Source organism: Felis catus, chromosome B4 (genome assembly GCF_018350175.1).
Source record: "Felis catus isolate Fca126 chromosome B4, F.catus_Fca126_mat1.0, whole genome shotgun sequence".
NCBI classification, from domain to species: domain Eukaryota; kingdom Metazoa; phylum Chordata; class Mammalia; order Carnivora; family Felidae; genus Felis; species Felis catus.
Window position 1 is genome coordinate 47,985,649 of NC_058374.1, and position 26,703 is coordinate 48,012,351.

Here is a 26,703-nt window from a genome sequence, read left to right on the forward strand (position 1 = left end):
GAGCCATTTATAGATTTAAATGAAATCTCTATCAAGATTTCAATGGCATTTTTTACAAAAGCAAAACCTTCTAGAATTTACATGGAGCCACCAAAGATCCTAAATATCCAAAGAAATTCTGAAAAAGAACAGAGCAGGAGGCATCACATTTCCTGATTTCAAGCTCTACTAGACGCCTGTATTCATCAAAACAGTACGGTACTGGCAAATAAAAGCAGACAAATAGGCCAATGGAACAGAATCAAGAACTCAGATATAAACCCAAACATATACAGTCAACTAATATTTGACAAGACAGCCAGGAATACTTGATGAAGAAAAGACAGTCTTTTCAACAAGTAGTGCTGGGATGTTTGGGTATTCACGTATAAAAGAATGCAACAGGATCTATATCTTATACAACTCACAAAAATTAACTCAAAATGCATTAAAGACAAATGTAAGACCTGAAACCATAAAACTCCTAGAAGAAAACATAGGAACAAAAAACTCTTTGACATGGGCCTTGGTAATGATTTTTTGGATATGACACCTAAAGCACAAGCCACAAAAGAAAAGAAAAGAAAAGAAAAGAAAAGAAAAGAAAAGAAAAGAAAAGAAAAGAAAAGAAAAGAAAAGAAAAGAAAAAAAAAAAAAAACAAACAATGGCACTGCACCAAACTAAAAAGTTTCTGCACAGGAAAAGAAACCATCAACAAAGTAAAAAGACAACCTACAGAATGGGGAAAAAAATTGCAAATCCTGTATCTGATAAGGGGGTAATATCCAAAATACATAAGGAACTCATCGAACTCAAGAGCAAAAAAAGCAACCCAATTAAAAAATGGGCAAAGGACTTCGATAGACGTTTCTCCAAAGAAGACATACAAAAAGGCCACGGTACATGAAAAGATGCTCAATATCACTTGTCATCAGGGAGATGCAAATGAAAACCACTATGACTTATCACCTCACACCTGTTAGGACGGCCACCTTCAAAGAGATAACAGATAGCAAATGCTGGCATGGATGTGAAGAGAAAGAAACCCTTGTGCACTGTTGGTGAGAATGTAAGTTGATACAGGCACTATGGAAACAGCAGGGAGGAGCCTCAAAAAATTAAAACTAGACACAGCAATCCCACTTCTGGGAATATATGCAAAGGAAATGAAAACACTAACTTGAAAAGCTACCTGAATCTACCATAGTCACAATAGCATTATTGACAATAGCCAAGACATGGAACCAATCTGAGTGTTCACTGATGGATAAATGAATAAAGAATATACAATGGAATATTATTCAGCCATAAAGGGACAAAAAAAACAAAAAACAAAAATAAGAAAATCCTACCATTTGTGACAACATAGATGGACCTTGAGGGCATTATACTAAGTGAAATAAGTCAGACAGAGAAAGACAAATACTGCATAATCTCACTTATATGTGGAATTAAAAGAAAGAAAGAAAGAAAGAAAGAAAGAAAGAAAGAAAGAAAGAAAGAAAGAAAGAAAGAAAGAAAGAAAGAAAGAAAGAAAGAAAGAAAGGAAAACGTAGAAATATTGGTCAGACTTGTGGTTACCAGAGGCAGGGGATGGATGCGGAATTGGAGGAAGGTGGTCAAAAGGTACAAATGTCCAGTTATAAAATAAAAAAATACTGCAAATGTCATTACAGCATGATGACTGTAGTTAACACTGCTGCGTGGTATACAGAAAATTTGTTAAAAGAGTAAATCCTAAGAGTTCTCATCACAAGAATTTTTTTCCTGTTTTCTTTTTCTTTTTCGTTTAGTTGAACCATATTCTGGTAATCATTTCCCAATATATGCTTATCAAACATCATGCTATATGCCTTAAAGTTACACAGTATTATACCTTAGTTATTTCTCAGTAAAACTGGAAAAAAGGTTGTGGTACCGTTTCATCTTGCCGAAACCTTATTGTAGTTATCTTGTTCTTTCTACGACAGTGTTACCCCACTGGTATTGCCCTCTAGGCACCAATTTCTGGATTCTTCCTCAAGGTGTATAAATTTTAAAAATGACTGATCTCATTCACTATGTTGGATTTTTTTTTTTTTTTTTTTAGTTTTCCTGTCACAAGTTAACCTTATTTTCTAGTTCCCACATGACACACCTCATTTTCCCTTTTTGTACTGACAACAGCAGCATGCTCATTCAAATCTATCAATGAAAAATTAAGAGCTTTCAGATTAATTACAGCATAAACGTTAGGCAGGGACAGAATTATAATGTAAAAATCCAGGCTTATGCAATCAATTTTAGCATATTCACATCCAAGAGAGGAGCAAGGAATCCAAAAGGTGCCGTCAGGGAATTCTCCGACCTTCTTGAAAGTTCCTCGCTTTGCAGATAGGCGAGCAACAACGGAATCCAGCAGACAAGATGAGGCCCAGATTGGTGGTGTCTGAGTCGAAGCAATCTGGCAGCTGCTTCGGACTCAGGCCAACAAGCCCTTAGGACCATGTGTCAAGTCAGAGAGGGAGGATTTTGCAGATGCTGTGGGCTCGGGCAGTGAAGAGGGCTCCTGCCTGGGAAGAGAATGAGAGCAAAGTGGCAGAAGAAGACAATAGGGCAGCTCTGTCAAAAAACGACGGGCCCTCCAGTCCCCACACAGCGTCCCTTGGTCCCCCCTCCTGCCTGAGGCCTGGCTCTGCAGGATGTAGGGGACTCTGAAGTTCTAGGGTGTGTTTGTAAGTAGAAAGAAAGTGTTGGTTGGTCTACAGATGAATCCGGTTCCTGGATGGTGCCTGGGCAGAGAGTTCAGCTTGCCCCACTTTCTTGTCACAGGAAGCAAGCTGCCACAAAAATCCTTTAGAACAGTGATTCTTTTTCTAACCGTTAGCAAAAGAACCTTTTTTTCAAGTGAATTTTTTTTTCTGGAATGTCAAATATATAAAAATAGTTGAAAGCATATCAGTCCTGAACAGCCCAGAGCCCAAACCCAAGGCCTCCCCACTGAGCCCCACCCCCATAGCAGCCTCTGCAGCCCCTCCGTGAAATATTGGAATTGGTGGGAGACAGTGTAAAAGCCACTGCTTCAGAATGCCAGGCAGTCTGTCTATGAAAGCCTGAAAGCACGAATTCAGGCAAATGTGAACAATAAAAACCAAGCATCGTGCCAACAACCTAAAAATCCTATCAAAGTTGAATCAACTGGTCCCTGGGAAACCCTAAGTGTCAAAGACGTCCTTGAATCCTACCACATCAGCAGTCTACTGTTGGAAATACTCTTATTAAAAAGGCACTAAGAGGCCAGACAATGGCATGGAACATGCCTAAGCCCCGAATTTGAGTCACAATTCTGCTACTTGCTAGCTGGGTGATCCTGAGCCCCAACTTTTTCTCATCAGCAAAAGAACGATAATATGTTTCTTTCTCACCTTAAATGGATAGAAGGACCAGGAGGACGCCTGGGTGGCTCAGTTGGTTAAGCAGCCGACTTCGGCTCAGGTCACAATCTCGCAGTTCGTGGGTTTGAGCCCCATGTCAGGCTCTGTGCTGCCAGCTCAGAGCCTGGAGCCTGCTTCGGATTCTGTGTCTCCCTCTCTCTCTTCCCCTCCCCCATTCATGCTCTGTCTCTCTCTCTCTCTCTCTCTCTCTCTCTCTCTCAAAAATAAAATTAAAAAAAAAACATTAAAAAAATTTTAATGGATATAAGGGCTAAATGAAAGAAGGCATTAAAGAGGTACGTAAACTGTATGCATGAGAGTTGTTGAAATGATTACAATCTGCTGTCTGTCATGTCATTCATTCACTCTGCAAGTTTTTTATTGAACAGTACTCCAAACACTATAGAACCAATAAAGTGAGCTAATGTGGATGTGACTTCTCTGTAACCCACTGTACAAGGCAACAGTAAAGAGTAGCAACTTGCTCCCATGAGCAGTGATGGGATCCACACTGCCTGTGCTATCTCCTCCCCACTTCCTGCCTGAGCTCCCTGACGTGCCGTTACAGCTTTCCCAAGGGAGAATCTGTTCCTTCCAGTCACTGCTACACTCACTCATTTCCCCCAGAGCGGGGGCCCTGAGGTTCCCTGATCCCTGCCTCTATGCAGAAAATTCAGAGCAACCTGACTTAGTCATTCCATGAGTGATAGACCACCAAAGTTAGACAGACTAACTTTCACACTGTCAAGACTTTGGCAGCACTGACCAACAGAACTTTCTAGACTAACGGAAATGTTCTATATGTGCGGTGTAGTAGCTAGCTACAAGCTACATATGGCTACTGACCTCTTGAAATGTGACTAGTATACCAGAGAAATTGATTTAATTAATTTGATTTAAATAGCCACATGTGGCTAGTGGACAGTGTAGCTGTAGAGGAATGGAATGGAAGTCAAGCCCGCCCGACCTCTCCAATGAAATCTAGGAAAGTATATAGTAATTGTACCCATATCATTTTCAAATATAGCAACCCATATCATATTTTGAATACTTATTGTTAAAGAAACAATGGTTTTACCATAGCCACATGATCTGTCCTAATTCAGTCTCCAATAAGTGCTTCTCCTAATTATTGGAAGTTGTGAACAAAAGCCAATGTCATTTAAGAAGACTGAGCATGCATGTGAGGGATTTAGCACTGTGATCAAATAAAACTTAAAATCAATCTGACACCTATTAATGATGTGTATAATAGTTATAGTACATGCAGTAATTAGTTATAAAGGGTAAGTCATTCTCATAAATCACTAAAATTAGCATAATTTTCACACTGTTCTACGGTATTCACAAATTACGCCAATATTCTTGGCATTCTTGAATTCTTTGTAAATGTCCATCCCCAGCATCATTAAAAGATCAGAATCCTGGCTCCAAAACTATTGCCACATGTTGTTCTGTCTCAGTGTTCTTTCCCTACCTAATACAATCCACAGTTGAGGTCTTTGGCGCCCCTGGTCATACTGTCAAGTTCTACTACTCTCTGTCCCACCCTTGAGATGCTGCTGATCAGGGCAACTATACTGCTCCCCTCATGAGGCGAACTGTGGATAGACAGCTCTCCCTGATCACCATGCATCAAAGAAGAGGGAAGAGAGAAGAGAGGAGAAAGTAAGAAGGCCAGGAAGGAAGTTGGATGCTAGGCCAAGGCAGCCAAAGGGATTGCTCAATATGGACTCAGGATGACAGTCTGGAGGCAGAGGGGAACAGCATGGAGTAAACGACAGGGCTGCAGTTAGACAAGAAGGCCTGTACTCTTGCAGAATGGGATCCTCGTCCTGAAGCCATACCCGGCAGAAGCCTCAGGGCACCTATATTAAGGGAGCCTCCGGGTGCATATATTGTGCTGAGTCGTCCTTGATAAATATGCTTCTAGTGGCTCTAGATCTGACACAGCTTTCACAGTGAAGAACAAAAATAACTAAAATTGCTACAGTCTTGATCTACTGGGAGACCAGAGGAAGCAAAGGAGGCAGTAAGTACCTGAAGTAAGCAGAGAGGACAAGGGGAGGGGAAGGTTTGGAAAGCCCAGGAAGAAAGTTCATGGTTCCTCTTGGCTGGGAAAACTGCAGAAATCCGGCAACATTTGCAGGAGATATTAATTTCCATGGCAAGTGTTGAGATATAAATACCTCCAGTCAAACCTCAGTGGGCCCTACAGGCAGATTACATGCTTTCCAGGTTAAGGAGGTCAGGGCTCAGAGGATAACTAAAGAAGCAGCCTCCTTACAAATTTTTCTGTGCAGAGGTCCAGACACCACCCTGCTCAAGCTAAGCTTTTCCTAAGGTGGAAGCCGTCAAGTTCTGATTTATTTCCAAGGTCCAAAAAATAAAGGAAGAGGAAGAGTTTGGCAACACTTGTACTAACCACAATCCTTTTCCCTTCAAGGGCCCTGTCTATCTTCACAGTTTTCAGTGCGACTCAGAAATAAAATACCAGTAACAATAACAACAAACTACATTCACTGAGGGATTTGTATAAGCTGCACTAAATGTTCCCACCTCTCTTCAGTCTCTCTCTCTCTCTCTCTCTCTCTCTCTCTCTCTCTCTCTCTCTCTGTCTCTCTCCCAACCTCCTGCATGGCTACTGTACAACTCTTGACTTGACATCCCCTCAATTCACAGAGCCAGCTCAGCGAGAAACCAGCATTTCTTGGACTCAAATTCACTGGGAGGGAGAATTACCTAGCTCAGCTAGAGTCTGAAATCTACCTTGATTGAATCAGCAGATACCAGAAGCTCAGGCACTTACAGAACACAGGTGAGTAGGGGGCCCCAACTGAGGGTGATAGTCCTCAGAGAAGAGACATATGAGCTAAACAAACACTTAAAAACATGTCTCCTGCAGTGCAGTACCTTAGTGGTGTCCATATAGTCCTTCTTTGACCTTGGGGAAGAGCAGTCATCACTGGAGGTAGGGAAAATGCTAAAATAGGAGTTAGGGTAACTTCTAGCTTCTGCATGCTTTTACCTAAGACCGTCTCGGTTACCTCCATCTAGCTAACAAATAAAAGCTGCGTACAAAGGAATTTGGCTCTGTCTAATCCCAGGTACACAGGGTAGAATCACAATCTCTTTTTGATAAGATGTTACTTTTGATTCCTTTGAAGCCAAGAGATTTCTTGGAAGGGAAATGCTACTGATATTAAAGTCCTTGGACGAAGAGATTATTTATTGTACTGCCTTCTTTTCAGAGAATCTGAGAAAACCTGGTGGGAGAAAGTGGCTCAGAAGGCAGTATGTGGGACAACTGTTTCAGAAGTTATATGGGGGGGAGGGGATGAGCTTATGATCTACCAGGGGATTTAGTGTTAAAGGTTCCTGTCCTGGTGATTAAATCACTAAAGTGTCCATTGTAATTAGTATTATTAGTTGCCTTTATTAGTCTCCTGTAGAGAAAGTAAGGACCAAGAACGTTAAGCTCACCTTTGGCAGCTGCTGACTGAAAGCAATCCTGAGATGCATCTCTGATGGTGAGCTCCTATGACTAAGGAGAAGACACCAGTACAGAAATCGTTCTGTAGAAAAACTTCAAATAAAGAAAAGCCTATCTCCTAGGAAACCAATCCACTCCTCCTCATTCTCTGTTCAGAAAGATGGCCAGCTTTCCCTTTTCCCATCCCCAACCCCATAATCATTTCCTTCTTCAAAAGCTCACAGTCTAACAAAGCAAGAAGGCATTCTAGATGAGTATGTGTATTTTTTAAGCTGAATTGTATCCAACCAAGGTCCAACACCATTTCCAAGTTCAGAATCCATTTGAAAAGATATTTGGGATGTAGAAATGCAGGCAGCTGCCAAATAATCACTTAGATATGACAAGGAATACAGGCTGTGAATTGGAACACAGCTGCAATCTACCTACAAAACCATTTTCCATAGGGTAGAATTTAGCAAGTGGTATCTCTATTACAAGGGGTCTGGTTCCTCATATCTCTTGTAGGCAATTTCGCTAATGCTATGACCTTAAGGCACAGTGCCTTAGAGAAGCTTTTACCTACTCAGTTGTTCCATGTGAATTGAGCACCTATTATAAGCCAAACACCAGGCAGGGCACTGGGGGATGAAGAGAAAAAAGAAACAATTAAGGAGTTCAAAGTGTAGCAGGGGAGGCAGAGACACAAATCAATATTGTAGCCACAAAATAAAGAGGTGAGTTCAAAGCACAGTGCTGGTACAAGACAGGGTCAGCCCTACTGAGGGCTTCACAGAAGTGTTCAAAAACACTTCACAGAAGGGGAAATCTTTGCATTGGGGTCTTAGGAGTGAATAGAAGTTTGTCAAGAAGGCCACTGTGGGGGGGGGGGGGGTAGGAAGACTTCCAGACATGGGAAACAGCATATGCAAATGTATTAAGGCATGAAACTGTAAAGTTCAGTCATGGAACTGCAAGTTAGTAACTGAATAACAACGGCACTGAGGAAGAAATGAGAGTGGAGAGAGACAAGTAGAGAAGTAGGAAGACACTGGTTCATGAAGGATGTGGTTTGTCACGGTTGAGCAGTTTAGATTTTAGCCTACCAGTGATGGAGAGTATACTGGATTACCTGTGGTCCTCAAAGCTATTCCAACTCCTATGCTCTCTCCTGTACCATAGGAGTTGGAAATCTGGGGAAACATTTCCCAGATCTCTTGTCAGCAGTATTCCAGTTTAAAGTCCACCAATTCAGCATCCTGATAGGCTTTCAGAAGGTAGAAGGAAATCAAAGGCCACCATTACTCCTCCAATAGTGGTAGGCAAATGTTTGAGCTTCCACAAACATTAGGTTGTTATTAGCATCCTGCTGTATGTGAAGTACCCACTGTGGTGTCATAGACAGTTACGAACGTTACCATTCTGAACGGTATTCTGAAGTTCTTAACCAGGGCAACAATAGCTGCTTCCTCTTCCCTGAGAAAGTTTACTACCACATTGTAGACCTACTGGCTTCAGAGCCATCAACAACCTTCTCTGACCTACAGTCCTACAACTTTCCCAATATTTTATAAGCATGATTTGGCAGCATTAAATCTATGCCTGCTCAAAATGCTTCATGCAGTTTCAGTTTCCCTGATCCGAACCCTGACTGGGGCATTTTAGAAGATGACCCTGGTGGCTTTATGAAGAAACAATTGAATGGGGAGAGACTGAGGGCAGGGATATCAAGAGATGGATTATTTCAATAATACAAAAGAAAGATGATGCTCAAAACCAGGAAAATATCAACAGAAACACAGGAGGAGAATAACTTTAAAAATATTTAGGACATATGACCATTTGGATGGAGAAGAGAAATAAAAGGAGTTTAGGCAGGCTCCAGATTTCTGGTCTAGGTGATCGTACCAATGGTGGAAAAGACAGAATGCAGGACAGGGGAGATCAGAAGAAGACTTGGTGGGCATTACAGATGAGGGTTCAATTGAGAATGTATTAAACTTGGTCTAGATATTAAGTAGGCAGTTGGGTAAATAAATCTGGAAGGGGAGAGGATTCAGCCTGGAGGTATTTATTTTGTAGACCAGGAGCACAGAAATGGTCATTAAACCACGGAAGTGGGTGAAATTGATTAAGGAAAGTGTGTAGCATGAAAAAAAAAAAAAAAGAAAGAAACTCATAAAGTTGAGAAAGGATCCCTGAAAAATACCAACAGCTAAGAGCAATTACTAGAAGAGAATCCAAAGAAAGAGATCAAAAGCAGTAATCAGAGAGGTAGGAAAAGTCCACACTGTATGGTATTAAGTAGGAGGAGGTCATCTGGAATCATGGGTAAAGATATAAAGATGACATAAATGGTAACTAATGGAAGACATCAATTTTAAATACAGGAAGGATTCAACTGATTATTTATGTTCACTCAAATGTTATTATTTGTTGCTTTTACACATGGATGCAGTTTTATGCAATGCAAAATGAAGGGATGATTTGTAGCTCTAGGCAGTTTCACACTCCACTGGGTTTTATCTCTTCCTTGGTCTTCCTCCTTCACTTAAAGGCAATTTTCCCTTTCCTTCATCCTCTCACGTATCTCCCCTTGTTCTTCTTAGGATGGAGGCAAAGAATTTCTGCCCTTAGGGTTAAGAGTTCCTGCCCACATCTCCCAGATACCCAATCTGCATTTCTTTAGCCAGGCAATCTGAATCGAAGCCTTGTGGACCCTAAGTGTGTGCAAGTTAGGCCTGTGACCACTCGCTGACCTATTCTGGTTCAAAAACTGGTAAATGGACCACTAGGGCTGTGTTGAAATCAATTTAATATTATGACCAGAATATTTTTTCCATGAAATATAAGAGAGTAAAATGGAATAGAAAATACAAGTGTATATTAGTGACAGGAAAGATAAATATTATTTAATAAATCATTTGTTTTGGAGATAGGTTATACGTGTGTGTTTTGGTTATATGCATGTTATGTGTGATGTGTCACAAAGTAAAATATTAGGGCAGTCTTCTAACTAAAACATGAAAAATAATTACCAAGGAGGATTGAATTCTGTCTTAGTTTATATTTACAAAAGGAGAAGTTCTCTGGTGCAAACAGTTTACTCGGAAAGTGATCCCGGAAAACAAAAGTGAAGGAGTAGGGGGAAAGAGAGCTAAGAAAGGGCAAAAAGCCGATAAAGTGTGCATTTGTGCTGGTTACTGCTATGGGTGACTGGGTCTCCATCTTGTTGGGGACACTCTGAGGAAACATGGAGAATGTGCCTCAGCACTGTCCCACTGGAGCAGAGGTCGGCTAATATGTTGTGTAAAGGGTCAGATGTTACATATTTTTCTCTTTGTAGGCCATGCAGTCCCTGTCATAACTACTCAACTCTGCCACTGCAGCATAAAAGCAGCCATAGACAATACGTAAATTAACGGGCACAGCTGTGCTCTAATAAATCTTTATTTATAAAAACAGACGGGAAGGATTTGGCCAAAGTTTGTCAAGCCCTGCACTAGAACACAGGGAGGCTGAGGCATTCCTTTTTCCACCAATCCCTATTGCCCAGTAATTAAAGATGGCCCTAGAGAGTGATAACCTTCCCCACATTTCTGGGCATGCATAGACACTGAGAACATGGCACCCACAGATGTCACGTGTGCTTGAGGCAGAATACTGGCTGCCAGGGATGCATGGAAGCGTGCTGGAGTCAGGAGGAAAAACATGGTGTGGCGAAGCGCATCACACATAGAGTAAGGGACAAATGGAGGTTATGAAACTCTGGAGAATGTATTCACATTCTCCCATATTTGCTGAGGGGACCTCACAAGCCTCTTCCAAGCCCTCACTGATCCTGTCCGTATCACCTTTTTCTCTAGAAACACTAAAGCCTGGTGTTTTTATATTCATCACGACCCATTCCCCAAGGAAATTAGTTGTTGCTTTGTAGAGAAGTTTTTTTCTTTTACTTCTTCAAAGTTAACTGTGTGTTCAACTCTCATACCTAGCTTGGCACACAGGCTACCATTTCAAATCATTTTCTCTTAAAACTGTCCACACAGAGGAATCTCATCTAATTATTCTTACACAGTCTAAAAGACACAGTCTCTCGTATGCTTTTAAGCTCATTTTCTTTACCACACAATTTCCTTTTTTCCCCAAATGGATACATCCAATTATTCTCTTCTTGGGTGTTTTAATTTCACACATTTTTGTGCACTTAGAAAGACCATAGATTGCACTACATTCACTGGCAAATCATCAAAAAGCATTTAAATGAAAGAAAATTTTTGTAAAAACAGATTTTTTGTAGCAACATAAGCCTGAGATCACTCCTTGTTTGAAACCACGTAACCAGAGGAGAGGAGAAAGACAAGATTTCATGATTTGATTTCTTTTTAATGACTTTTCATTTATATCGCATTTTTACAGCTCACAGAGCTCTTTCTCATGAACAGTGTGTGGTCTGTAGGTTTCCTTATTTGATCCATAGGGAAACTGAGGCTCGAGTGTTAGGTGTTTCGAACAATTAACAGAGAAAGCTGGTAACAAGACTTGATCTGTAATCCAACCCCCCTTTTATTCAATCCTATATTCTTTTGGCTATGCATTATTCATAACTATCCTGTGAATTACAGAAATGTTAAGGGTTGTTTTTTTGACTACTAATTTCTCACAGGAACTTTATAATACCATGTCATTCAACTTTTTCCATGGCTGGAAATTGGTTACAAATGCTTGGATATTTTTTGATTTGTTTGTTTTGATGAAGCTAGGTTCCAAGCATGGTACATTATTTGCAAATATGGCTACAATAACCTTATTTCTGTGTGCTCATGACTTTGACATTCTTCCTATAGAAATAAATACAGTCTATTCGCCCTGCCCTTGAGTCTTGGCTGACCTGTGACTTGCTTTAAGTAGTAGAATGCAGTGATGTGACACAGCGAAACTTTCAAGTCCAGGCCTCAAGATGCTTCTTGGAACACGGTGATGCCATATGAGGAAGCCTGGCTCTCCTGCTTAAAGGGCCATGGAGAAAGAGGCCCAATGGCAGGTAAGTGAGGTAAGTGAGTGAAGCCACCTTGGACTATCCAGCCCCATTCAAGCCTCCAGATAAGCAAGCCTCGTGAGTGACTCTAGATGATACCAGTAGAACTGCCCAGCTAGGCTCATCCCAAATTACTGCCCTACAAAATGACGAGCAAATAAAGACAGCTGTTGTTTTAAGCCACTAAGTTTTGGCATGATTTGTTATACAGCAATACATAACTGATACACTGGTGGTGAGGGATTTGATGACCCATTATTTCATGGAAATAGTGGAGATTCCCCAAAGATCTGTAGCCAAATTTAATGCCTCAGAGATGATGAGTTTTCTTCCATTTTTAAGGAAGGCCATCTTGGGGCGCCTGGGTGGCTCAGTCGGTTGAGCGTCCGACTTCGGCCCAGGTCATGATCTCACGTCCGTGAGTTCAAGCCCCGCGTCGGGCTCTGTGCTGACAGCTCGGAGCCTGGAGCCTGTTTCAGATTCTATGTCTCCCTCTCTCTCTGACCCTCCTGCATTCATGCTCTGTCTCTGTCTCAAAAATAAATAAATGTTAAAAAAAAATTTTTAAGGAAGGCCATCTTGATTCCCCAGGTTTGTTACAGAGTAATAGGATGTCAATACCTAAATAGCCTAAACTTAGTATATTAACTTCTCACAGAACTGCTTGAGCACTCCATTGGAGTGATTTCTGGCAGCCATTTTTGTTGCTTGACTCTGCCCCAGTGGCCACAATTAGTCAAGAATAGATACCTAATACAGGCTGGGCCAGTAGAGTCTCTCAGTGGTGAATATAAAACATGGAATAAAGACCCAGAGACTGGAAATCTTTAAGAACTGAGTCTGTTTAACAGTAGGTCTCTGGAAGAAAGGTAATCACTACTCTGAGATCCCCAGTGAGATCCCACACTGGTCCCCACCCTTCCGGAAAAACAGTTGTTCAACTCTTCATTAGATTCGGTGACGTATTCAAATATTCATCCGATAAGTCCTCTTTCCCACATAAACTACTATGAGTTGGTTTTTGTTCCTGGCTGCTAAAGAAATCTAAATTAATGGAGATCCCATTCCCACCTGTGGCTGGGTAGAAGCCGAAGGTTGGCTCCTAAGGGTTCCTCGGGAGACACTGGCCCCTCTCTGCTCTCTTATAGTTTGGGTACCAGAAGGAAGCTGCTGCCCAAGAAGATAGTCTCATTGTACAGGGAGATGAGAAAAGCTGGTACCTTAAATTTCTTCACAGTTCCACCTACTGCCCAGATCAGTGCTAACATCAGATATAAGCAAGTCTCTGTCAATAATTTCTCTGATGAAAACTCTCCCTGTTCCTATTGCCCCCATGTTCTTATCATATGGATATCAACTCCCTACCATCAGGATCAGCCTTGGTGGTGATGGGAGGAGGAAGAAAGTGATGATACGTACAGTTGACTTCTCAGGAAACTGGGTATTTGGTGGTCCGTGGCCAAGTACAAGGTCTTATCCCCATTGCCCACCAGGATATCGTTGGCCTTATATAACCTTGCTCCCTGTGACATCAAAAATCTATACTCCTCTACAGCTTACTGTAATATCCTAATTTTAAGCTAAAGTTAGTTAAAGAAGCTGGAAGCTTACATAATTACCACAATTCAGGACCCCAAAAAAAGACTGCAGGTAACAAAGTCATTTTCTATTATATTTGTACAGGGAAAGGTGCATGTTACTGAACAGCTCCTAAGGGCATCCTGTTTTCAGGAAGAGCTCACACAGTCACATGGCTAAATTCCACCTATTTCATTCAGGACAAGTCCGGGAATTGATTTGGTCTTGTTGCTGAAAAGGGAAAATGATCTTAGTAAATGTCCAGCAAATGCCGGTTTCAGAACTCGGGTTTCAGAACTCTACAATGCCACGAAAATTTTTGCAAAGGATGAATCAAAGATAAAAGGAAGTGTCCCACTGCCAGATGTCATTGTGCCTGGGTCGCTTTTTGGTTCTCTAGAAAATATGAACAAGGCCTGTGAGTTTAAAACTAAGGAAGTTGATGACTTTTAGTAAACAGTTTCAGGTTGTGGCCCACAGATTGGTAGTGAAAATTCACCTCTGGATAAGAGCAAAATCCCTGGTTCTGCTTATATTAGAATTTCTTTCTCCATTTTCAGAAACGAAAGAGTTGAGTTTTTCACAAAGCTATTGGTCTAAGGAAACAAATCTATTTATTCCAATTTCTTGTGAAACAGAAAAAAAAAAGAGAAAAGGGGTAGAATTTTACATTTGCATACAAATGTAAAAAATGGAGATGATCTCTTACTCTCACCCCATAAATCCTAAAGTTTACAAGATGTTTCTCGAACCTGAGTAAAAAACTTGCATAGGTTTTAGTTTCAGTAACCCCAAAGAGAACACACTGGAGAGGTAAAATTGCTATTCAAGTTAAAAAGCAAAATCGAACTAAAATCTCTAAAACTCTCCCTTTAGACACATTCATTAAAATTAGAGCTATTTCCTTAAAAGGAAGCAAATAAATACTGATATCAGACCTTTATGTAGATAGTTTGTAGATTCTGATGTTTAAGTATCATGGGCAAAGCAGACACCAAAAATATTCCAAGAAAGGAGTGAATTTGGTCACTAGTAACTGTCATTCTTTAAACAACTTACACTCATGACTTGGAAGTCTTTTTTTCATCCATTCATTCACTCCTTTGCACTCACACCTCTAAGCACTCATGCATTCAAAAACATTTACTAAAGGCTACAGTATGCCATGCAATGTAGTAAGCACTGGGGATGAAGAGAATTAGAATACAGCTCCTGTCCTCAAGAAGCTGACACTCTGATCTCGGAAACTTTCCAGTCTTTGATCTCCTATATCCAGTCGTGAAAACTGATATTAATGTTTTCTCTTTCCATTTCTTTCTTGCCTCTACCACAATTAAGGTCATTACTTGGTGGCTGAATGATTAAAATTTTTTTCTAGGGGTGCCTGGGTGGCTCAATTGGTTAAGCATCTAACTCCTGATTTTTGGCTCAGGTCATGATCTCATACTTCATGAGATCAAGCCCCGTGTCAGCGTCCCCACTTTGGGATTCTCTCTCTCTCCCTCTCTCTCTGCCCCTCCACTACTCATTCTCTTTCTCTCTCTTTCAAAAATAAAAATAAATAAACTTAAAAAAAAAAGTTTTCTAGTCGGAATCCCTACCTTTAGTCTCTTCTTTTGCCACAAACTTTTTACCACTTATCTCATTCACCTTCCAAAAATATGGCTTTGATTGTGTCATATTCCTGTACAAAATACTTTGAGTAGCTTCCCATTTTCCCCGGGGAGGGGAAAGATAAATTCCATAACTCAACTGATATTATTGGGATTCCTAATAATTGCCACCATTTATTGAGGGCTTACTGTGTGCCAGCCACTGTGCAAAGGACTTTACATGCATTATCTCATTTATTCCTCATGCCAACTCTTCAAGACAAGAACCAGTAGTTTCATTTTACAAAAGAGAACAATGATGCTAAGAGGTGATCACTAACTTTCCCAAGGTCACATAGACAGTAAGTAGCAGAATGACTTCAGAGCCTATGCTCTTAACCACTGTACTGAACTGCCATTCTGCTCTTGAGTGAGTCTCAACCCTGTGCCAGCCTGCCTCAGTACCTTTGCTCCTGCTGGGTCTCCCATGTGATACGTCCTTCACTCTCTCCACGCCTTCCAAGTTTAAGCCAAATGTAAGTCCTCCCTCCCCTGTGGACTCTTCCTAGACCATGCTGGTAGACATGGACCTTCTCATCCTCTGAGCTCCCATGAAGCATATTGTTTCTACCACTCATTTGGCATTGAGAGATGTCCTGTACCATATTTCTATAGAAATATCTCATGTCTCAGGCACTGTAGTGAAAATCACTTGAGAGCATAGAGTCCTCAAGAAACTTAATAAATACTGTAGGTTTTGTGGCATTTAATTAGACACTCAATAAATTAATGTTGTGTGAGTAATGAAAAGCGCAGGCATTAAAACAACGAGGGAAGTCTGTCACCAGCGTTTGAATGATTATGATGCACATACCATTCTCTCACCGTGTGTGGTGAAAAGGATCATGTGGAAAGAGCTATAATCCCCTGTCCAGCATGCCAGAAAGAACAGAAACCCCCATGGAGTTCCAGGGGTTCCATAAATATTCCTAAGTAATCAGACTAAGGAACATTATGAAAATCTCTGCTCTGATCCTCAGTTTGAATAAGATCTATGTGAGACTTTAGCTCCAGAGCCTTATCAAGCTCTAGAGTAAAAATGGTGGACTTCGCAAACATATGGTAGCAACACAGTCCGGCTAAAATGGGGTGACGTGGATGCTGAGAATCCCCACTGTCTCCTCAGACTGCAAGAGATGGTTTCAGTTACAGCTCCAGCCTAAACCACTTGGAGACCTCTAGGGACCACAGAGCTCACAGCACGCTAGCCATGTTCCTTCGACCACTGACCCCCAGCCCATGGCAGGGCTTCGACCCCTGACCCAACACATGGCAGGACGCGATGACCACCTTACATGTCACACCTGGAGGCTGGCCAGAGAGAGACTGCCAACTGGACAGTAATCTCCAGTGGAAAAGCCTGGCTGAAGGCAAGAGATGACCAGCTGCCCTCTACAGTTTTTATCTTTGCAAATCAGTGACACAGCGGTGCATGCCTTCCCTTCTTTGCTAAGAAAAGAGTGACAATGAAAGATCCTGAGCTCAGCCTCGGATGCCTTAAAGGGAGCATTATGCTTTCTGAGGAATGAAAGAAACAGAGAAGCTTGAGGCATGTTGGGCACACACCGTGAAGAAGAGCACATAATGTGTTACATGGGCTACTAGCCTTTTCCCTTTTTAAAGTGGTTTTTATGAATTTTCATATAACTTCAGCCTCTCATCAACCCTAGTTGATGGCTTGGGCAGCCGTAAGCATCTTCCATTTTATACGCGTGGTAACAGCTCAAAGCCTTGCGAGAGATCCCACAGCTAGCGATTGCCAGCACCAGGGCCAGAACCTCTCTGCCTCTCATGTTTCCTCTACAAGCAAGGCCCCTTTGGGCACACGGTTCTTTCCCGAGACTGAAGGAACTGGAAGAAAAAAAATGGCATGCTTTGATTTGGTTGGCTTTTTTGTTTGCTTGCTTGCTTCTATTACTGTTCTGAATTAGTTCACTTTCCATCCCTTCCTTCCCACCTTCCTAGATCCCCCTCCCCCCATTCCACTCGCTCTGAGCTTCTTTCAGATGCTGCCTCACTGGCTGCTTCACGGCCAATATTTGGAGCTCACAGATTACACAGCTGTGTCCTCAGACTGCCTGTTGCTTCATCTCAGGGTTGGATGAAGAATAATAATAATAATTATTATTATTATCATTATTATTCAGTGGGGGAGGGGTGTCAGAGAGGGAGAGGGAAAGAACTAAACCATTACAGAATTAACAGCCACTGGTGCTCACCTAATGACCCCATTAAGACCCCAAATAATCTCAGTCTAACTCAGGGGCAAATACCCCAGGGTGAAATGCTCCCCGGGTTCCAGTATTTTCATTTACCTGACTGCATCCTGACACGCAGTGATCAAAAAGATCATCAACAGAGTTCTCAAGTTGCTCCCCTCACTTACTGCCAAGTTGTGAGTGAGGGAGGGACCTCAGAGAGGGGCCGTGTGTGCCCGGAGCTGCCGGCCCCGCCTCTCCGCCTGGTGCCAAGTTCACACTTGCACAACCGGGCACAGGAGAGCACCAAGAGGGAACAAGGGGAACTCTGAAGGCCAAACTGTCATTCCGCTCAGAGGAAAAAGAACTCAGAAACTGTCAAAGCGAAGGCCCTACTCTGGTCCCCTCTCTCTCTCTCTCTCTCTCTCTCTCTCTCTTTTTTTTTTTTTCTTTCTTTTCCACAGCAAAATCGCTGGGGCAACTCTCACCGTGACGAACACTGGCACTGAGCTTCTCAAGGGGAAACAGCGACGCTGGCCTTGTGTGCTGCCCCAGTAATAAAGATTTTACCAGCTGCACTGAGCGTTGCTGTGGAATCCAACCATTGCTGTCAGGCTAATAAGAAAAAAGATTCACTGTTGTGAACCAAGTAAATAAACATGCCTGGGAAACACTATGGCAGCAGATAACACCGAGAGAAAAAATGAGAATTGGTACTATTTTTAGTGCTAGCTCTCTGATTATAATTGTACTTGAAGAGCAACTAGCATGAACAATATAAAGGCAAAGTTAATTTCAGATCCTGAGTTGCTGCACAGTGCTTAGATTATTCAAAATGCAATGTGATCTACAGTCATTTTTCAACTGCGTGACAGGGAAACTTGGAGATATCCAAGTAGCTGATGGGAGGTTCATGGGCAAATGGAGGTTAAGGGATGTCGGTTGTGGAAAGATTCTTTATTTTTAAAAAATCGTGTATAGTGTACCCCATTCTCCCTCTCAAGCTGGCATTTACTGAAGAGTTACAACGTGCCAGGTACTGAATTAATTATCTCATTTAATGACCACATCAACCTGTGAGGTAGGTACTATTATGGTTTTCATCTTATGGAAGCCATATAGCTTATAAAGAATTTGAACCCGGTCTCTGACTCTAGAGCCAAATTACTGTGCTGTTGTCGATGATGACAGGACATAACTCACGCTTCCGTCTTGTGTACTTTGATGGAAAAAAGCATCATGCCCCACTATCTGCACTGACTCTGCGTCCATCACCAAGAACGGGGCCCCAGGGTTACTGATGGGAGCAGAGATGCCCTAATGAGGCAGAAAACAAAACAAAAACAGAGGCTACGGCCTTCCAAACACACCTTGTTTACCTTTCCCTGTGGCACTGTGCAGCTGAGAACCCTCTCCCATGCTGAACCTAGGCCTGGAAGCTCTCTGCTGAGCCTCACATCTTATCCCTCTCCCCAGATCAGAATAGTGCGAAGCAGACATTCAGGTCCAACTTTTAACCACTACTCTTACCATTGTCCAAGGAGGCAGACTGGCTCTGAGGGCCACTGTTGTGGCTCTACTGCCCTTCCTTTTCCTCCTCTTGAGCTACGAAGTGGCCAGGTTCAGACTCACTAAATGCGTATATGAAAACAACTTTCATTCATATGAACTATGAATGAAAGGCTGAGCATACAGGATCAATGAGATGAGGAACCAATGCGCTCTCCATTAGGTAATGCTCTGAGTGCTAACGTACAAGGTATATGTATGCATGGCAGTACCTATGAATGGAGCTCCATTACCAGTCATTATAAGTCTTGAAACTAACGAAAGATGAGAAATCAAACCACAAGCATAGAACTAAGGGGAGAACACAACATGCTTGCTGACTGACGATAAGATCCTGGAATATGATGTTGCGGATCTCATTTCCAACAGTCTGTGGAAATACTTTCCTTAAGAGGGAACTTTATAACTTGGTAATGGAAGTTAGTGGGATTATAGTTTTGCCTTTAAGGGAAAGTCTTATACAGATACCTAGACCAGAATACATTGTATCAGTTTAAGAGCTTTTCGCTTCCAAGTGATTAAAGATCTAACTCAAACTAGCTTGAGTAAAAAGGGAACTTGTTAGCATATGTAACAGGCACAGAGCTGGCTTCTGGCACAGACTAATCCAAGGGCTAAAACTCTGTCACAATCCTGTTCTCTTTCCACACGTGGGTTCTGCTCTCCTTCACGTTGCTTTCATTGTCAGTGTCCACTTGGTGGCAGAAATGATTGTCAGCAACTCCTGTCCTTGTTCAAGGGCAGTGTGAAGAGTAAGTGTTCTGGGCTCTCCTCTGATTGGCTTACTTTGTTTCAGGAGCTCATCCCGGATCACATCCCTGTGGTCAAGGGGATTGAGTGTACCCTTTGGCAAAGCTAAATCACATGTCCACCTTCCACAAAGGCTGAGAGGAAGGTTAAGTCCTCAATGAAAATTCAAGGAATGATTTACAAAAGAAGGAGGAACGGAGGCCTAAAATCAACAGAGGTCCTCCAATGCATCTCTTCATAAAACAGAAGTACTTGCATTCACTTATGAAAATTATTAGTACCAAGACATAAAACATCTAACTATGAATACATATGAGCTTTCTCCCGAGGTGTAGCATTCTTAGATGAACCTAAAATACTGCCACATACTTTAAAGGTTTGGGTACTCACTGGGATGAATACACTTGCAAAAATTACAGAGATCTAAAAAAAAAAATTTTTTAATTACACAGATCTAAAGTTAAAAATCAAGATTGATGACCAAGACCAAAGAATCTTATATTTCTACCTCAGATTGGCTCTTCACTCATAAAATGTTATCTTGATAAATTTATGCAAATTTTCTATACTCGTTTTCTGTCTTTCCAGTTTGCTTTCCTTTCACAGAGTTATGTCCATAACTCTTCCGTGTGCCCCTCCACACTCTCCCTCCTCCCTTCTCCAACCTCATCTCTGCTCTGAGAGACTAATTGCGTGGACTGCATTAACAGGCTCCTTTATTCTCCAGATTCTGGTTGGGTTCAACCAATAGGGAGACCTGGTAGGAGATCAGGAGAGAAAAGGAGAGTGGGAAGAAATCTCTGTCTCTCAACCACAGGTCACAATGCCTATCAAAGATGTCCTCTCTTCATGACTCTCCTTCTGAAATTTCCAGTAATTGCTTCTTCCTCTTGCTCCCACAGGCCTAGGGCTGGTAAGGGAGCCCACAGCTCCTGCACATCCATGATTCCCCTATTCCTTCCCACACCTTTGTAAATAGTCCTTTTACTAAACTCCCCTCCAGTATCCCAAATTTGAAGGTGTCCTCTATTTGCTACTGGGACCCTAATTAATACAGTCTATAAAATTTTGATGGAGGGGGCACCTGGGTGGCTCGGTCGGTTGGGCGTCCAACTTCAGCTCAGGTCATGATCTCGCAGTTCATGAGTTCGAGCCCCGTGTCGGGCTCTGTGCTGACAGCTCAGAGCCTGGAGCTTGCTTCAGATTCTGTGTCTCCCTCTCTCTCTGCCCCTTGCTCACGCTCCGTCTCTGTCTCTGTCTCTCAAAAATAAATGAACATTAAAAAAATTAAAAACAAAATTTGATGGAGAAGGGAGCAAAGAGGAATAGAAAGGGTGACCAGGGACTACAGATCAAGAAATAGACCTAATTATCTGATAAACGACAAAATACGACAAATGGCTCCAACTAATTTGATGTTTGGGTTAATTTACTTTTTCATTTCATTCAAAGTTTTCCACTTCAGAGGGAGTTTGAGCACATACCTTAGCTAAGTTTTTGGTGAGCTAGAGAGACGAAAAGGAATGAGAGCAGGCCAGGAAAATCAGGAGAGTTTCCGTTTGAACTCTTCTCTTCTACGTGCTTCTTTCATAACAAGCACCATTTACAACCCCCTGCATTCATTCCCAGCTCAGAGGAACCAGCTATTTCTTTCAGGATCATTGCTATTTTTCAGAGCATGTATTGCCTTTGCCAAAGTTTAGATGACTGTGATTGCAAGAAGAAGAGCAGTAAGGGAAAGAGAAAGTTCTAGAGGGACGGAAGACGGGTAAACTGAAGTGAGACAATGAGAAGATGGGGAGTGAGCCCATGCATCAGAGGTGAGCACTGAGAGAACCTGATGGCAAAGGACAGTGAGCTATTAAGAAAATGGAGTAAACCAGAGAGAGGAGCAGAGGGACCATGTGGTTGTTATCTCTGGCTATTATGCAAGAGGATTAATTTTGGGGGGAGGGGACTGGCGAAGACTTCATGGCTGCTCAGTAACGACAGAACAATAATGTGGTAGTATTTAGCATACATTCTACTGGAAACGAGGACCACTGTCCTCTATGGTTCTGCAAACACGCTAAAAAGGATAAGGCTGACTTATCCTTACTTGCCTGTTCTTTGCCAGATCAAAAGACATTTTCCATTTATAAACAGAGGGAGTTGGGCTGTCACCTGAAATGATCTAGTGAACAACAAAAATGGGGTGAGGAGAAAAAATCCAAGATTGGTATTAAAACCCCCATGCCCTTAATTTGCACCAATTTTCCTATCAGTAGCTCACTCTCCCTTTGCTCAGTAAAGGGGAAACTGCTTCAAAAGTGAAACAGGTTATGTTCTCGGTGGTCTGTAAAGCCCTGATGTTGCTGCTGTTTGTTTGTCTGTTTGCTTTTAATTACTTTTTAAAGACAGTGGCAAGAGAATCAAGCAGTAAGAACATACTCGCTACTCCCTCCCTAGCTGTGGCCTTTCTTAAGTCCAGGATTTTTTTTTTTTTTTGGTCTGCCCCCCATCCATGGCAGCTGCTTTCAGTTGCCCAATTGATTCTGCATTTTAATGAAAAGTGTTATCCTCTTCCTATTCAGTTTAAGATAATTGTTGCCCAGGCAAATCATTATAATTAAATTCAATTTAAAAGGGAGAACCCACCTGCAACCAAATGTTAAACCTGCCTTTGGATAAGAAGTTGGTATTTTCACTTTGTATTAAAGCAGAAGTGTGTAATGGTAAGAGATTTTCCATGGAGATGGTTAAAGAGATTTGCTTCTTTTTTTAAATGATTAATTACGATTCACCTGTCTCTGAAAGGAAATTACTTGACTCTTAGAAAAACATTTTCATTAAACAGAACTACCATTGAGTAAGCTTCTATCAAGCAAGTCTGGTGCTGATGCAGAGAAATAAAGTCATCGAGACAAGAAAAAAATAAGGTGCTTTCAGTAGATATATGAAATGGAACTGAAACATACATAGGAAGTTCCTATAGAAGATACTTGGCGTTGTTTGGCTCTTCAGCATCTTTCCACTTCCTAAAAGTGTTCTGAATTTTCTCCAAGAAAGTACATTTCTCATTCTCATCTAGAGTTTGGAAAAATTAGACCCTATCCAACTAAGGGCTGATGTGACTAAAAGTCATCAGACTTAAGCCAATCAGCATGTCCCATGGCCTGGCAATAGTGATCTGATTAGGAACCAGAGCCAATAAAATGTTGCTGGAACTTCTGGGATGAAGAAAACTCCTCTCTCTTCTTCAAGAGCTACTTAAAGAGACTTTTTCTTCCCCCAGAATGTATAGCTGGAAGATGAAAGATCTAAAACCGCGACAACCATTTTGCAATCCAGAAGGACAAATGGCAAGGGGACCCCAAGGCGTGAATCTTTTATCTAGGAAGGCAGAATAATGTGGTCACCTTGGTGACATCATTTGAGCCATCAGATCAAGCTAGTGCCACCTCCAGATTTTGCAGCCATGTGTAGCTACTTCCACAGCTTAAGGTAATTTGAGTTTTCTGTTACTTGCAACCACAAGAATCCTGGAGGAGTGAATTCTGTACCTGGATTGAAGCAAGATCAGATGATCTCCCGGTCTGTGGTAAAAAAATGAGGTAAAACAAAAACAAAAAGAAAAGAAAACAAACAAACAAAAACAATGCCTACCTTATTGGGACAGGGTATTAGATTGGAGTTTTTGGACCTACCAATCATGTAAGTCACCAGGAATTCGGCAAAAATACATGTAAAAACTGGAAGATCAATAATTTTAGGAAGTTACTTTTAAAAAAATAGGTGAATCGGGAAATAGAAGCAAGACAAACATAATTAATGAGCTACATCTAAAAGAAGAGGGAAAGAATGTTAGAAGACATAGGCAAATTTCATTTTCTTATCCAAATATTATTTATTTAGAGTCATAAGAACAAATAACTGTGATGGAGATTGATAGAGGTGATTACAAACCTGGATAAGACAAAAATCTATCCACTTAAGGAAATTTTTTTAATCAGCTAGGGAAGCTAAACATGTATGCTTATAGTCAGTTGCAACTCAGTACAAGGCAAGTGCCGAGAAATTATTTCCACAGTCTTTAACAGCTTACTAAGTATATTCACATTCATTAGATCATTTGTTTCATGCCACAGCCCTTTGAGATAGGCAGTTGCACTTCCCTCTTTGGCATAAAGAAACTGAGACTCAAAGGGTGGAAAAATAAATATCAATGAATGTCGCTGGGGCATTATTTAAAAGAAAACTAGAAACTGCCTAAATATCCATCAATAGTGGAGTAGCTAAATATATTATGTTCCGCCATACAAGGGAATGGTAGGCTGCTATTAAAAAATAAGGAGGTAGGGATGTCTGCGTGGCTCAGTCGGTTAAGCGTCCGACTTCGGCTCAGGTCATGATCTCACGATTCATGAATTCGAGCCCTGAGTCAGGCTCTGTGCTGACAGCTCAGAGTCTGGAGCCTGCTTCGGATTCTGTGTCTCCCTCTCTCTCTGCCCCTCCCCTGCTCACACTCAATCTCTCTCTCAAAAATAAATAAACATTTTAAAAACATAAGGAGGTAAATCCTTTCTGGGTAGAATGAAGTAGGCAAACTCCACCCTGCATCCCACTGAATAAGGATTGCCAGATTTAACAAATGAAAATATAGAATATTCATTTACATCTGATTTTCAGGTGAACAATAAAATTTTTAGTGTAATATTTGATCAACATATACTAACAATTATACAGGGTGTCTTGTATTTTATCTGGCAAGCCTACACTGAATGCAAAAATCTAGATAAATTACAAAGAAGTTATCTGAAGACTCTGAAAAGTGAATGGTAGCAGAATGACTGAGGAACAAGAACTTAAATTATGAACAATCTGGTGGTGAATTTCCTGAGTTTGTTTTGTTTTTTTCCTCATCTGCCAGCCTGGACTGAAAAGCAACCCAAATCACAGAGCTGTGGATCCAGCACAGAGAGCAAAAGCCCCAAGAGAAGATCTCTCTTTCTGGTCTGAGAGTGAGAAGTACGGCCCTCTATAGCCTGGAGAGAATGGGGAAGATCCTCTAGTTTTCTTCCTCCCTGCCTTTGCCTCCCTCCCTCCCTTTCTTTCCTTCCTTCCTTCCTTCCTCCCTCCCTCCCCCTCTTCCTGCCTTTCTCCCTCCCCCTCTCCCTGCCTTCCTTCCTTCCTCCCTCCCCCTCTCCCTGCCTTCCTTCCTTCCTCCCTCCCCCTCTCCCTGCCTTCCTTCCTTCCTCCCTCCCCCTCTCCCTGCCTTCCTCACTCCCTTTCCTTCCTTCCTTCCTTCCTTCCTTCCTTCCTTCCTTCCTTCCCTCCTTCCTTCCTCCCTCCCTCCCTCCCTCCCCCTCTTCCTGCCTTTCTCCCTCCCCCTCTCCCTGCCTTTCTCCCTCCCCCTCTCCCTGCCTTCCTCACTCCCTTTCCTTCCTTCCTTCTTTCCTTCCTTCCTATCGAAGATCTCAAGAAACCCACAGTCCCAAACCTGTTGGGTGGTGGCTGGACAGTGACAGCCTCAGTGCCCAGGCTGTATTCTCCTCAGGTGGCTGCAACAATATTTACCATTCCATATGCTCCCTTGCAATTTGATTTTTGACCTTTCTCTCATTGAAACATAGTAGGGTCTCTGGTCCTTCTCCCTTTGGTTATGGGTGAGATTTGTGACTGTTTCAACAAATACAGTGTAACATATATAAATACTAGGATAGAGGTTAAAATAAAAGGAAATATAACTTTCATCTTGCTCAACGGAACACTCACACTCAAAGTTTCAAATCACCTCTGTTCAAAAAATCTGACAATTTGGGGGCACCTGGGTGGATCAGTCTGTTAAGCACCCAACTCTTGATCCTGGCTCAGGTCATGACTCCCGGTTCTTGAGTTCAAGCCCTGCATGGGGCTCTGCACTGACAGCGTGGAGCCTGCTTCAGATTCTCTTTCTCTCCCTCTCTCTCTGACCCTCCCCTGCTCACATTCTCTCTCTCTCTCTCTCTCTCTCTCTCTCTCTCTCTCCCAAAATAAATTAAAATAAACAAAAAAGTCTGACAATTTTGAGTCCACCATGCTATGAGAAAACCAAGCCAAATGGAGAAGCCACATGTAAGTGCACCAGTTGGTAAATGAATTAAGCAATGTGCAAGCAATTGTCATGCCAGATCCAAATGATATCTTTTGGCTTTTGCCAAATACAGTTGGCAGTATTTGTGTTTGATCCTTCTGCCCATACACCAAACACGTAAGTAAATGGGTCTTCCAATGGTCCCAACCTCCATCCTCCCAGTCTTCGCAGATAAGACTCCCAGATATCATGGAACAGTGATAAATAGCATTGATTATGCCCTTATTAAATTCCTGACTCACAGATAATAAGATTGCTCTTGTTCTACAAACATTGTGGTGGTTATGACACAGTAACTGGAACAGATGACCTCTATCGGAAAACCACTGTTTTATGTTTAATGGGCTATGATGCAAGTTGAGGGAAGTGATAGTGAAAGATGAATCCTGACCTCAAGACGTTTATAATAAGGAGGCAAAATAAGATACCACCCAACCACATTTAACCACATATAACCACCCAGCAAGGTAGATAGTAGTGCTGCTAATGACAATTTTTTTCAAATGGTTTGCTGCTGAGAGCAAGAAAGGTCAGGGTGGGGCTAAAGTTTTGAGGAGTTTAAGTGCTTGGAATAAACTACTACTGAATGTTCTAGGAAAGCAACAAGACATGACTAAAAAGATCGTTCAGTAGCAATGAGGACCCAGCTGGATTTAATATCATGAATTAGAAACGATCATATTAGCCCAATTGGATCATGTCTTCTAGCTATATTTAACACTTTGGAGGAAACAGTTGAAAATTCAACAGTGGGAAAGATCTGGTTTTGATCTGGCATGACAACTGAACATTCCTTAATTCACTTACCAAACATTTATTGAACACCTACCATACTCCAGACGCTATGTACAATAGAATAAAAAGTGTGAATGGAATACTAGTCAGTGATCAAAAGGAGTGAAACCTTGCCATTTGCAACAACATGAAGAGAACTGGAATGT

At 41.7% G+C, this 26,703-nt stretch overlaps 1 long non-coding RNA gene across 1 annotated transcript; it reads right to left on the minus strand.

Moving 5' to 3' along the window:
• Positions 1–2,025: 2,025 nt before the first annotated feature.
• On the minus strand, positions 2,026–12,306 carry LOC111561329. Its single transcript, XR_002743793.2, has 2 exons — positions 7,998–12,306; positions 2,026–2,532 (listed from the first exon to the last, which is right to left on the minus strand). It is a non-coding gene; the product is annotated as an uncharacterized LOC111561329 (long non-coding RNA).
• Between the last annotated feature and the right edge of the window lie 14,397 nt (positions 12,307–26,703).